Raw genomic sequence first — 14,542 nt, 5'->3', positions numbered from 1 at the left:
AAGGTCATCAAGCCAATATTCACATAATCTACTTTTATTAAAAATAAAAACTTTCTATCTCTATGGAATGTCATCTAGTGTTTACATATGTTTACATTTCTTCATGAACTGAATTAGAGATTAGTGAATTGAGATTATCACTAATATGCCAGAACATGCTACTACTCATCACTATGCTAGCAAGTTCAGTATCCACATTTTTTTTTAAGGAAGGAAGGAAGGGAAGCTATTATATAATACAGAGATACAGTCATGCTATAAAGTAAGCAACAAGGGGTAATCTACCCATGTGTTGACATTAAATTCTGTTACATTTACTTTTAGAAGAATTGAGTGCCAGACCTTTTTCTGGAACTCCAATAATATATATTTTAGACTTGCCAGTATTTTGTTCTAAAAATCTGTATTTAATTTCCCCTTTTGTAAAGCTCTCATTGACACAAAGTATCAATACAGCCCTGAATTGTAAAAATGCAGCTAACTTTTTTGAGACAACAATATTTCTTTGCATCTCATTAAAAGGTGGCCTAACACACAACAAAAAAAATTAACATGAAAACATGCCAAATTCCACAAGCTATGAATTAAGTTGATTAGTTAATGGAGAGGGGGGTGGGAAAACTAGTGACACATATTTTCCTACTTAGTCATAAATACACTAAAAAAAAGAGGAGAGCAAGTTTTTAAAAAACAGAGCAGAGGGCAATAGTTTTCATGAACTCTTCTGTTCCATTAACCCTGCTAAAAGTAATCAATATTGTTGCTTTAAAATTGTCTTAAATATATACCAATCTAGATCTATAGTCTGTGAACACAGTGCATTTCAGAACAATTTTCATCTATGAAAATAAAACAAGGTTAAGTTAAAGACATTTCTAAAAGTTTTCTTTTAGCATCCTTTTCAGAGGGTCATGTCATTGTTGGATTCCCACTGCCTTTTCGTCATTGAGAGTGATGATTATACCAGCAAACACAGAACAGAAGAATCTTTTTTCATTTCTGACCCTGCAAGATGAGATCACAGAAAGCCTCACACAAAGCCCATGGGCTGCAGGACATGTTTCACTGGGCCTAAAAAGACACAGCCCTCTTCACTGTGACTTTCTTTGAACTACAGGCTCCTACAGGCTTTAAAGGAGCCGTAAGAGTTGAGGTGGGTGGGGGTGGAGGCAGGAAGGGAGGCAGGGACAGAGGCAAGAAGAGGCAGTGTATCGTCTCAGAACTAGAGGCATCCGGATGGCAAAAGTTAGGAGTGAATGGGGAAATACTAAAAAATCCAGGACAATTGAAAAACATTAGCCTTTATTAAAAATTTTTCCTTTCCTGTTATATCCACATCACTCACAGCATTTCTGACCTCAACTCCAAAGGAGACTGGGCTTCATCAGTGACTTTCAGGCAAAGGCAAGTTTTGCTTCTGTCCTGCCATGGGAAAAACTGTTATCAACCCCTGTTACATAAATGAAGCTCAAAACACTCTTTTCGAAAATAATTCTCAAATGTCTTTACATGGACAAGAACTCCATGCTTTAAAAAATATTGTGCTACAGTTCCTCTGACATATAATAAATTGAAAATTGACTTTTTGACATACAAAGAACATGTTTTTATACTCTAGTAGTAAAAATGGAAAGAGTAAGTTGTAAATTCCTCCTCCTCAAAACCCCAAGTGAAAGACCACTAGGGAAAAAGGCATATAAACTGTTTTCAACTTTCAGCCCACTGAATGCATTCAATACTACACGGTTGTAAGAGATCAAATCTGTCTTCTCAAGCATATTTTGTTTCTTTTCCTGAGGGGAAAAGGCAAGGTATCAAATATTATCTGTTTCTTGATGCTGAACAGAATATAGAAAACCCTGACTCCAAAAATGGATCTGGTGACCTGGTTATATGACACTAAGGGTTAGGGGAAGACCTTTTCTTAATATGGTTTTCATGATTGATGAATGATATTACCACATTTACTCCCACATCTTTCTGGCTTGCAGAAGCCCTGCTGTCTTGAGAACACCATCAAGAAAAAAATGTTTTCACCACCTAATTTCTAACCTCCCCTTACACTGTTTTTCTGCTTATTAAAAAAATTGCAGTGGCAAATAAAAGAAAATTTTTTTTCAGCAGAACAATTTTTTTTTCCTTGCCAGGACCTGTTAAAGACTAAAACAAAGGAACCAACAGCTGCTGGTGATGGTCTGTAGTAAAGAGTGAAGTTCAAGAGCAACACTCACATACCTAGCCTTTGCACGGCTGCCCTTCCCCTACCATCTTTTTTCCTACCCTCTTCTCATTATAGGTGGCAGATTGGTGGGAGATGTATGACTATCACAAACTTACGGGAGGAACAAGAAAGCTTAAGGAGTAAACTGGAAATGCCTCAGCTACACAAGCAGTAAAAGCACCAAAGTTTAAATGAAAAAAAAAAACTTTCAGCATAAGAACACCTTTCCACCACTTCCAGGGTCCTATTATTAACCTTTGTGTGGATCACAACAGCAATGACTCAGGGATGGCAGCTTTCTACAAATAATAGTTATTCACTGAAATAAAGAGGAAACATTCAAAATTGTAGATTAAGGTCAATGAGAAATGTCATGGATTTATAAAAATAGATGTTAAACGTTGCAGCAGACGGCTGATGCCCAAAAGTTGGATGATTATGTCAGCACTTACTTCCCTTTCAAAAGTGAAAACATTAGAGGAGAAAAAGGAATATTACATTGAAATGAATTTTTAGCACAAACATTCTCTTTATGCCACTTTAAGCTATTAATAGGTTATTAAGATAAACAAGCAAGCAACATTTAGAAAGGAAAAACAACTGCTAATGAGGCATGCACATTACTGCGTGAACCCCAGAAAAGTCTCAATTGGTGGTTTTCCCTAAAGTGCATTTTTAAGATCCTTGGTTGAAATAAAATATTATTTTTCAAAATAATATTTACTTGGTGAATAACTATTCACCCTGCTAACAATTATAGCAAACACTTCATTGGTACTTTCCAAGAGATCAGGCTCTGCTAAATATGTTACATGGATTCTTTCACTGAATTGCCACAATAACCCTAGGAAGCAGGAACTATGGTGACTTCATTCCACAGAGAGGTAGCTTTTCCTAAGACCATATCCCCGGTACACAAGCAAGAGGACCAGAATTTCCAGCTCACAGTTTGTCTTCAGAGCCCATGTACTGAACCACTACACTCTCCCATCTCAGGCGGTCGACATGAGGGATGTGGACATCAACAAGAACAGTATTATAAATGCTAGATAGACTCCTTGGATACATCAAGAAAAAATGAAAATTCACTAGAATTTCAACTGCAATGAATGAGTTAAAGCAGCTGACCTCAAACTTTAGCCTGCGTGGGAATCGCTTTGGAGGGCTTGTTTACAAGCAAACTGCTGGACCCCACACCCAGAGTTTCGAGTCAGTAGGCAAGGATGGGGCCCAAGAATGTACATTTCTCCCAAGTTCGCAGATGATACTGATAGTGTTTGGCCTAGATCACACTTTAATTACCACTGGTATAAAACATCACCCTGGTGATACTTTGATTGAAACATAAGGGGTGAATTTTTTGAGTACTATTACTGAATGAAAATCAGGCATATAATACATACCCTGACTCCTGCTTAAGGAGATGAGGTAAATTTAATCAGAAAAGGATGGGCATGTGAGGGTGTGTGACTCTTCATAGCCTCTGCTTGTTTGGTATCTGTGGGCCGTTTAGGGATCCGTGGTGATGGTGGGTTAGTCTCTAAGTCGTGTCCGACTCTTGCGATCCCATGGACTGTATAGCCTGCTAGGCTCCTCTGTCCATGGGATGAGCCAGGCAAGCATACTGGAAGTGATTGCCATTTCCTTCTCCAGGGGATCTTCCTGACCCAGGGATCAAGCTCTCCTGCATTGCAGGCAGATTCTTTATCAACTGAGCCACCAGGGAAGCCCTGGGGATCTACTTCTCACATTAATTAAAGAACCTGCGCTAGGAGCCAGAAGAACTATGTTCTGCTTCTTATGCTACACAACTATGATGAAATATTCAATTCAGTCTCCTCTGGAACGCAGGAACAATAATTCCCTTCCTTTCTTTTTCTTCTTAAATGCACCAAAGAGCAATATACAAAATAAAGCAGCATTACTGAGACACCGATTTAATTTGATTTAATCTCAAATGTAGGACTTCTGTTTCTTTAGAGAAGATTACTTTTTATACCAGTTTATGATTACTGATCCTAATGATGAGTGAGGATTAGAGCATATTTTAATTCAAAAATTTCCTAAAAGAGAGGCAATGAAAGTGGAAAAATTAAAAAGGAGTTTACCCTTTACAAAAATAACCGACTTTTAAACAATAAAATGAAGAGAGACTGGGCACACAATCTTCTTGAGAATGAATAGGAACAGAAGAAAAGGTGGGGTAACAATTTAAGCACAGGTACAAGAGTTCTGTTGTTACAAAGTTATCAAGAAAATGGAAATAAAAGCAAAAATAAACAAATGCGACCTAATTAAAAGCTTTTGAACAATGAAGGAAACTATAAACAAGGTGAAAAGACAGGCTTCAGAATGGAATAATAGCAAACGAAGTAACTGACAAAGAATTAATCTCAAAAATATACAAGCAGTTCATGCAGCTCAATTCCAGAAAAATAAATGACCCAATCAAAAAATGGGCCAAAGAACTAAACAGACATTTCTCCAAAGAAGACATACAGATGGCTAACAAACACATGAAAAGATGCTCAACATCGCTCATTATCAGAAAAATGCAAATCAAAATCACAATGAGGTACCATCTCACACCGGTCAGAATGGCTGCTATCAAAAAGTCTACAAACAATAAATGCTGGAGAGGGTGTGGAGAAAAGGGAACCCTCTTACACTGTTGGTGGGAATGCAAACTAATACAGCCACTAAGGAGAACAATGTGGAGATTCCTTAAAAAACTGGCAATAGAACTGCCTTATGACTCAGCAATCCCACTGCTGGGCATACACACCAAGGAAACCAGAATTGAAAGAGACATATATACCCCAATGTTCATCACAGCACCATTTACAATAGCTAAGCCATGGAAGCAAATGGATAAGAAAGCTGTGGTACATATACATGATGGAATATTACTTAGCTTTTAAAAAGAACACATTTGAATCAGTTCTAATGAGGTGGAAGAAACTGGAGCCTATTATACAGAGTGAAGTAAGTCAGAAAGAAAAACACCAATATAGTATATTAACACATATATATGAAGTTTAGAAAGATGGTAAGGATGACCCTATATGTGAGACAGCAAAAGAGACACAGATGTAAAGAACAGACTTTTGGACTCTGTGGGAGAAGGCGAGGGTGGGATGATTTGAGAGAATAACATTGAAACATGTATATTACTATATGTGAACTAGATCACCAGTCCAGGTTTGATACATGAGACAGGGTGCTCAGGGCCAGTGCACTGGGATGATCCTAAGGGATGGGATGGGGAGGGAGGTGGGATGGGAGTTTAGGATGGGCAACACATGTACACCCATGGCTGATTCATATCAATGTATAGCAAAAACCACTACAATAGTATAAAGTAATTAGCCTCCAATTAAAATGAATAAATTAATTTTTAAAAAGGTAATACATATTTCCTAGACATATCTAACAGCCTCAGAACTTTATTCTATGTCTGCACTAATAAAATCTGTTTCTTACTAGCACTCATTTCCCATATTGTGTTCAGAAACATTTCCTAACATAAAAGGTGGACCTCACTTGCTAAATTTGAATTAGGGGATTTTTACAGTTTAAACAGAAAGTTGTTACAATATTCCCAGTTCCTCTTACTCCTCAAAGACTTATTAAAAACAGAAAACTAAATTCCTCTTTTTCTTGTCCTGTCATTATTTTAGTTGAAGATGTGGCTCATTTGTTTCATCCTTTATTTTACAAGGTTTTGAAATTAAAACAATTTTTTTTTAAAATCTCCCACTGGCAATTACAACTGAAAAGAACTTAGTAAGTGTGAATACCCAAAGTATTAGAGCAAGATGGAATACTAGTCTTTCATAACCAGACTGAGATGAGAAATTATAACTTTTACAATACTCATGATTTGATACTGAATCATTAAATAATGTATGGAGACTTTTCTGCATGCCATCAGTTTCTGACAGAATGATCTATGTCGATTAATCTGAAAAGGATTCTTAAAGTGAGAAGACTTCTAAATGAAAAACAAACGTACACAAATATAAATCCCACAAGTGACAGAAAGGGTTCACCAGCCCCCCAGTACACACACACACTCTCCTTAACCTTCACACAACCTGATTGATGGCCTTTTCTACAGATGTTTCTGTGATCACTTCAGCCATGAAGACTCCACCTCATAAGTGAGTTTTGATAACAGATGATCTCAGACTCGCAGGATGAGTCTGTCTCTGCACCATTAATTTGAAAGAACAGAGAACAGTCAAGGGGTACATAAGAACAAAACAACTCTGTTCTGGACAAGGAGTCAGCATTCAGGGCAACACTCATCTTGAAACACGTTCAAAACCAAAAACAAAAAGAAGGCAAAGAAGATGTGAAGGGCCTGAAAATGATGATAATATTGCATATTATAAATAATTAGGCTCAATGAGATATGACAATTATTGCAATGGTATGTATAATAACCACATGATCAGTCATGTCTGACTCTTTGTGACCCTTTGGACTATAGCTGATCAGGCTCCTCTAAGAGTCTTGTTAATTTTTAACTCCTGTTTCTTTTTGCATAGGAGCTTTGAAAATTCGGAAATCTTACAGCAATACAGGGAAAAGAACCACAGCAACTGGTAAGTGCTTATCAAGAATAACTTGTTAGGAGGGAATATAGAGGATCAAAAATGACAGTTCTGAATTTATCTTAATGCACACTGCTTTAATCAGCCTGCCTTATTATTCCAGAAGCAACATGTTCAAAATCAAATAAAATTACTTTGAATACTCACTTTGAAAACCTGAAGCCATTGGTCTGAACTTTCTTACTCAGATACTTTAACACTTGCATGCCAGCTCTCCAGTCATTTATACTCATACAGTTTGCAAATATGACATATTTAACATTTAGTATTGATATTGTTTATTATTCTAAATACAGTGTGCATTTCTACATGTAATTATAGTCATTTTCTCAAAATTCATAAAGTTATTTAGTGTTATTAACTTCTTTGTTTTTTACTACTTTGTGTGCTAAGTCACTTCAGTTGTATCCAACTCCTTGAGACCCTATGGATATAGGTCACTAGTCTCCTCTGTCCATAGCGATTCTCCAGGCTGGAGATACTGGAGTGGGTTGCCATGCCCTTCTCCAGGGTATCTTCCCGACCCAGGAATGAACCTGTATCTCATGTCTCCTGCATTGGCAGGCAGGTTCCTGGAAGCCCCATCTTCATGTACGAAGCCTTTCAGTTCAGTTCAACTCAGTCGCTCAGTCATGTCCAACTCTTTGGACCCCATGAATCGCAGCACACCAGGCCTCCCTGTCCATCACCAACTCCCGGAGTTCACCCAAACTCATGTGCATCGAGTTGGTGATGCCATCCAGCCATCTCATCCTCTGTTGTCCCCTTCTCCTCCTGCCCCCAATCCCTCCCAGCATCAGAGCCACTTTTCCAATGAGTCAGCTCTTCGCATGAGGTGGCCAAAGTATTGGAGTTTCAGCTTCAGCATCAGTCCTTCCAATGAACACCCAGGACTGATCTCCTTTAGGATGGACTAGTTGGATCTCCTTGCAGTCCAAGGGACTCTCAAGAGTCTTCTCCAACACCACAGTTCAAAAGCATCAGTTCTTCGGCGCTCAGCTTTCTTCACAGTCCTCTCACACCCATACATGACCACTGGAAAAACCATAGCCTTGACTAGACAGACCTTTGTTGGTAAAGTAATATCTCTACTTTTTAATATGCTATCTAGGTTGGTCATAACTTTCCTTCCAAGGAGTAAGCGTCTTTGAATTTCATGGCTGCAGTCACCATCTGCAGTGATTTTGGAGCCCCAGAAAATAAAGTCTGACACTGTTTCCACTGTTTCCCCATCTATTTCCCATGAAGTGATGGGACCAGATGCCATGATCTTCATTTTCTGAATGTTGAGCTTTAAGCCAACTTTTTCACTCTCCTCTTTCACTTTCATCAAGAGGCTTTTTAGTTCCTCTTCACTTTCTGCCATAAGGGTGGTGTCATCTGCATATCTGAGGTTATTGATATTTCTCCTAGCAATCTTGATTCCAGCTTGTGCTTCTTCCAGCCCAGCGTTTCTCATGATATACTCTGCATAGAAGTTAAATAAGCAGGGTGACAATATACAGCTTTGACATACTCCTTTTCCTATTTGAAACCAGTCTGTTGTTCCATGTCCAGTTCTAACTTTCGCTTCCTGACCTGCATATAGGTATCTCAAGAGGCGATCAAGTGGTCTGGTATTCCCATCTCTTTCAGAATTTTCCACAGTTTATTGTGATCCACACAGTCAAAGGCTTTGGCATAGTCAATGAAGCAGAAATAGATGTTTTTCTGGAACTCTCTTGCTTTTTTCCATGATCCAGTGGATGCTGGCAATTTGATCTCTGGTTCCTCTGCCTTTTCTAAAACCAGCTTGAACATCTGGAAGTTCACGGCTCACGTATTGCTGAAGCCTGGCTTGGAGAATTTTGAGCATTACTTTACTATGAAGCCTTTACTTCTATTTAATTATTCTCTTTGGTGAGTTTCCCAGAAATTAATCAGAGATACAGCATCATCACCCTGGATGAATCAGCACAGACTAGTTTTAAAAATCAAACATTTATTTTTAATTTTAGTAAAATTTATAAATATTCATTTGAATGAGAAGCATATCATATAAATTGATGAATGTTTAAAGCCTTGGCTACATCATGTTTCTAAATAATGCATACTGAGACTATTTTAATTTGATTTAAAAGAATAAGGCACAGGCACAATGAATTTTGAAATATTTGGTCATAAAAAAGTCAACAGTACCAAGTCCAAAATGTACTAATTCCCATATTACAAAAGAATAAGCTCCAGGATGGTTGTTTGGATTTTAGAACGTTTTTTTCCCATGGAAATAACATTATAAAATTCAGTTAAAATCCCAGGCCAACTCATAACGTAGCTAAGGCAAAATTAACAGCAGCCCAGAATCCCAAATCTACTTAACACCCTGGAGCCTCAGCCCAAGATTCTGCTAAGCTAGGAGCCTTCTGGGAAATGTACAGAATATAAAGACCATGGAAGCTCCAGTGCCTCTCCCACACCCCCACTCCCACAGTGGGGGAAGGAAGAGGGGAAAGGGGAGGAAGGCGAGTCACTTTAGGGGGTGTGCTGGAAGCTGAAACCTACCGCAGGGACAGCTCAGTCAAGAAAAGACAGGAAGAGGAAAACTTCACAGTACTGGACTCTTAGGCATGTTGCTTCATCAAGGCCAGAGTTCTCATGTTATTAACGTCATAGGAAGTTTGTCTCGAGTACTATATAAATTGGGGTACACCAACAGAGCCAAAATGAATGAAATGCAGACCCAGCCCCCAGGGTCTGCCGCACTCTGAACAGTTCAATGAATCTACTCCAGTATGATAACTAAAAAGGATGCCTGTGTCTTGGTCTACTTTTTCATGACACAGCTCTTTGTGCTTTTCACATCAAACCCATAGAGTGGATGGGTTACTTTAATCTTAAATGTCTCCCTTTAAATAATGTACTTTAATTCATTCACATTGCAGTACCCATACTCTCTTGGTTTTGTGAAGAAGAAGACATAGCCCCTACATTCTAGGCACTCATTAGCAATAAAAAAGCAAATATAAACATGAATAAAAATAAAACACAATCCCGCAATAAAACATAGAATAAGTACAAATTATTATAGAATTCCAAAGGAGAAACGGGAAAAGAATTGGAGATATAGAAAATATTTCCTGCTTCATTTTTACCTTTAAAATGTTACCTAACAGGTGGTTACCTGGGTGTATATATTTACATGAAAATTAAGGGAAAAAAACCTACTCATCTTACCAGCCTCATTTTAAATATTCCCCACATGAGGAAGCATTTAACACAGGTCTTAGATTGGGAAGCACCTTACATGTAGCAAAAAAGGAGAAAGGAGTTCTAGACTGAGGAAATACTGTAAGGAGGACTTAGAGGCAGGAAGATATATGAAATATCAGAGAAAAATATATTCCCCAATTTATCTATTTCTTAGATTATGAATAAGGAACCTTGGAAATAGCTTAGAAAATACTAGTTAAGAATACATGGTGAAGGATCTCAAATGTTAATCCATAAAAGCAGTAATTAACTCAGCAACCAAAAGTTCTTCAAGGTTCCTGAGCAAATAACCTTCCTTCCTGCTCGTTCCTGCCAGCCTCAATAAAAGATCCTGGATGTTGCAACTAAGAACTCCATGTTCTTAGTTTACACAAAATGTTTACACAAAAGTGGTTTTTACTAGCTTACAGATGAAAACAGGCAACAACAGCACCAGTTTTTCTATTATTACAAAAGTTGAGGTAAGAAACCATCAGGCTCTACATAAGAATGAAGAGCATGGACTTCCCTGGTGGTCCAGAGGTTAAGAATCTGCCTTACAGTGCGGGGATTGCAGGTTCGATTCCTGATCAGGGGACTAAGATCCCACATGCCATGGGGCTACTGACCCCATGTGCCACAACTAGAGAGCAGCCTGTCAGCCACAATGAAAGATCCTGCGTGCGACAACTAAGAATCAACACAGCCAATAATTAACTAATTTAAAAAAAACCTTAGGAGGAAAAATAATGAAAAAGATTCAAAAAACCAAAGCGATACAAGAGATGCCCCCAGATTTAGCAATAGATTAGGTTTTACAGGGGGGTTCCCTGATAGCTCAGTTGGTAAAGAATCGGCCTGCAATGCAGGAGACCCCGGTTCGATTCCTGGTTCGGGAAGATCCCCTGGAGAAGGAATAGGCTACCCACTCCAAGATTCTTGGGCTTCTCTTGTGGCTCAGCTGGTAAAGAATCCACCTGCAATGGGGGAGACCTGGGTTCAATCCCTGGGTTGGGAAGATTCCTTGGAGAAGGGAAAGGCTACCCACTCCAGGATTCTTGGGCTTCTCTTGTGGCTCAGCTGGTAAAGAATCCACCTGCAATGGGGGAGACCTGGGTTCAATCCCTGGGTTGGGAAGATTCCCTGGAGAAGGGAAAGGCTACCCACTCCAGTACTCTGGCCTGGAGAATTCCATGGACTCTACAGTCCATGGGGTCACAAAAAGTTGGACACAACTGAGCGACTTTCACTTCACTTCACTTCACTTGGGTTTTATAGAAGTGTTGCTAAAGAAGAGTCAAAGATATCATTGACATTTTGATTCTGGAAGGAAGAAACATTACAGCAGTGACATTGAAACCAGGAAAAAGCAGCTCAGATTGAAGAATACCTTAGGCTGCAGCCTAGAGATCCACCAGAGGCTCTCTTAGACAACCTGCACTTAACCGATGCCTCAGGTTAACCTACTTCGATGACTTTCTCTGTAAAACACTGAATGATACAGCAAGTTGAATATTCAAAGCTAATGACCCTCTGAATAGCTGTTCCCATTAGTTGAGTTGTGCTTATTAGATGATAGTTGTTACTATTTTTTGCCAGTTATACTTCATATTCTAGTTATGAAATTTACTATATTTTACATGACTCAATAAATATACAAAAGTTAAAGGATATATAAGCCTATGAAAACTTGGTCGAATCATTAGAAAGATTTTGAATAAAGGTAAATAAAAATAGCTGCTTAATAATGACTAAATGATAAAACTCAAAAATAAGGATTTTGTGCTCAGATCACTTCATAAGCAATCTCTCTTCACTCTAAAGGAGTCAAAATTAAAAATCACTGTGCTGTATGTAAACTATATCTCAATAAAACTGGAAGAAAAAAAATCAATGATGACACTTCATGGGCATGATTTACTCAAGAGACAGCACTCTCCAATTAACAAATCAATCCTCAAAGAAAAGAACTTTGCTGTGTATCAAATGATTGGCAAATAAACACAAGCTTACATTAAGTTCAGATAAAGCGGTAGGGACTCCTGCTTTAGCCATAATGAAGTAACAAGTATTGGACTTCCCCTCCCAGCATACAAACATGTAAGTGGGCAAAATACATGAAAAAAATGTTTTCAGACATTGGATAACTGACAGAACAAACCTCTGATGCTTAACAGAAAGAAATTCAGGAAGTATAAACCCCATATTTCTGTCTGAGAGCACTTTCTGAGCAATTGCACAGGTAACTAATTAGAGAGTGGTGGCTTCATAAGAGAGTAGAGCCATAAAACTTCCCCTACTCTATCATCATGTAGGCTTGATTTCAAAGTACCACCAGTGTCTTAACAATATATGAAGATTTTTTTTTTAAGAAAAATAAAACGCTGCCCTATCTGATGGGCACAATTAAATTATAACTCTAGCACAGGTCCCATTTACTAAAACATCAGCTAAATCAGCTTAATTGTAAACTTCTCTGAAACTCAGAAATGAGATCAGACTTTAAGATGTAAAAGTTGAGCTTCATCTTTTTTTAACACTTACTGAAGTTTAAAATGATGCCATTTTCCCCCTTTGGATTTCCCCAAATTATCCACCCAATACATTCTCTCTTTCAGAAGATGTCTTTGTATAATCTGTGCATCATCTGGGATCTTAAATTAACAGTTGATGATTATTTGTTCCATTATTTTGATTCCATCAATGGCTACATTCTCATTACACCCTTCCTAGGCAAATAGTGACTTTCATCCAGGGACACAGTCATAGCAGGTGCATCTTCTGAAATGAGACTGCCTTGACTGATGCTTTCAACCCATTATTTACCCATGAAAACCTCTCAAGTCAGGAACCAGAGCAGAACAAATAACCCCTCAGAAAGTATTCACCAGGTGCTGAGTCTACTCTAGGCTGGAATTTTTAAGTGTTTGTAATTTACTTTCTGGTTCGTGCTTTATATTTGCTGAGCAATCAACTTTACAAAAAGATTTGTGGAGTTTTTATAAATACCATGTGTTTGTGAAACTAGTGCAAATCCCTTTATAGGAAATGATAAATAGTTGTGTTAAGATAAAACAAAATGAACAGAAAGAAAAATATGAAAAAAGAAAAATAACACTATAACTAATGGAGTGAATGTTCTTGAGGCATCCTTTTTTCTCTCATTTTTATTGAGTAACAAGCCAATAATATCAATAAATCTCCATTAAGGTATTGGTTAAGAAGCAAAATCTGATATATAATTATATACTGATCATTGTACGTATTTTTATTAAATGAAGGAAAAACTCACAGAAAAGATCTGCCAGGTAAAGATACAGTAAGTCAAACTTTTGAATATAGAGGTTAAAGGAGGGTGAAATGAAAGCTTACACTGGAACTAGGTGAGGTTTCGTCCTTTGCAGAAATGTCTGCAAACAGAGATAAAAGAGTATTTGTTAAGTACTGAAAATATCTGAATAAGCATATCTAATTCATAAATAATAAACCTAAATAATCCTTTCCTGCTAGCCAAACAAAACAAAACAAAAGCCAGCAAATCAACAAAAAGGCTGTATTTTAGAAAGCTATTATTTAATTCTTTATATAGCTAATAAAATCCTGACAGTTTTGGATGTATCAGAGGTCTACTTATTGTGTCCTAAAACTATTCTGGCTTTCCAGGTAACTCAGTGGTACAAATCACCTGCCAATGCAGGAGACTCGAGTTTGATCCTTGCGTTGGGTAGATCCCCTGGAAAAGGAAATGGCAACCCACTCTAGGATGCTTGCCTGGGAAATCCAATGGACAGAGGAGCTTGGCAGGCTACCGTCCATACTGTCAAAAGGATAAGACACGACTTAGCGACTCAACAGCGGCCGCAGAACTATTACTAATATTTTTTTCCAATTAGCTGAGACTTCTTTTTGAGGTATAATTGACACACGTTAAAAATGCATAGATTTTAAGTATGCTGTCCAATCAGGTTTGAGGATGTATACCCCTATGTAACTACATTCCAACCAAAATTTGGAACATTTCCATCAACCCAATGTATCCTGAGGTGTCTCCTTCCAGTTGGTTGCTCCCTGGAACGCAATCATCCAGTTGTAACCACTTTCAACCGCCTTCTGCCTGATTTTGCCAGAAACAATTTAAAAAATCAGGCACACATGTTTCACTACATGTAGTAACTGTCTCCTCCTACCTAGAGTCCGCGAGGAATAAAGCTCCAGTACACACATTGAGAAGGTATTTCTGAGTATAAAAGAACGTCTTTGCAAAATTTTAGTTCAGAGTCAGCATTTAACTCATGTTACTGATGGATCAAAGTACTCAAAGTCAACTTAGCAGTGTCAGTGTTATCGAAGCAAACTTTTCATTCTCATCATTAGCTTAGATGCATCAAAAAAATCAGTAATACCATGGTATGTGCAGCTCAAGTTTTAATGAAATCCAAAGTAAATTTATATTTTTAAAAATGTACTTTTCAAA

At 37.9% G+C, this 14,542-nt stretch overlaps 1 protein-coding gene and 1 long non-coding RNA gene across 11 annotated transcripts in view; both read right to left on the bottom strand.

Annotated features, from left to right (window-relative positions):
• Positions 1–14,542, bottom strand: part of ADGRG6 (adhesion G protein-coupled receptor G6) — a 153,088-nt gene that overhangs the window by 120,002 nt on the left and 18,544 nt on the right. The window lies entirely within an intron of this gene.
• Positions 13,233–13,885, bottom strand: LOC138444912 (uncharacterized). The gene is made up of 2 exons (XR_011258653.1): positions 13,754–13,885; positions 13,233–13,478 (listed from the first exon to the last, which is right to left on the bottom strand). It is a non-coding gene; the product is annotated as an uncharacterized lncRNA (long non-coding RNA).

This window comes from Ovis canadensis, chromosome 8 (genome assembly GCF_042477335.2).
Source record: "Ovis canadensis isolate MfBH-ARS-UI-01 breed Bighorn chromosome 8, ARS-UI_OviCan_v2, whole genome shotgun sequence".
Taxonomy (NCBI): Eukaryota; Metazoa; Chordata; class Mammalia; order Artiodactyla; family Bovidae; genus Ovis; species Ovis canadensis.
This window is presented reverse-complemented; position numbering and strand designations above follow the sequence as displayed.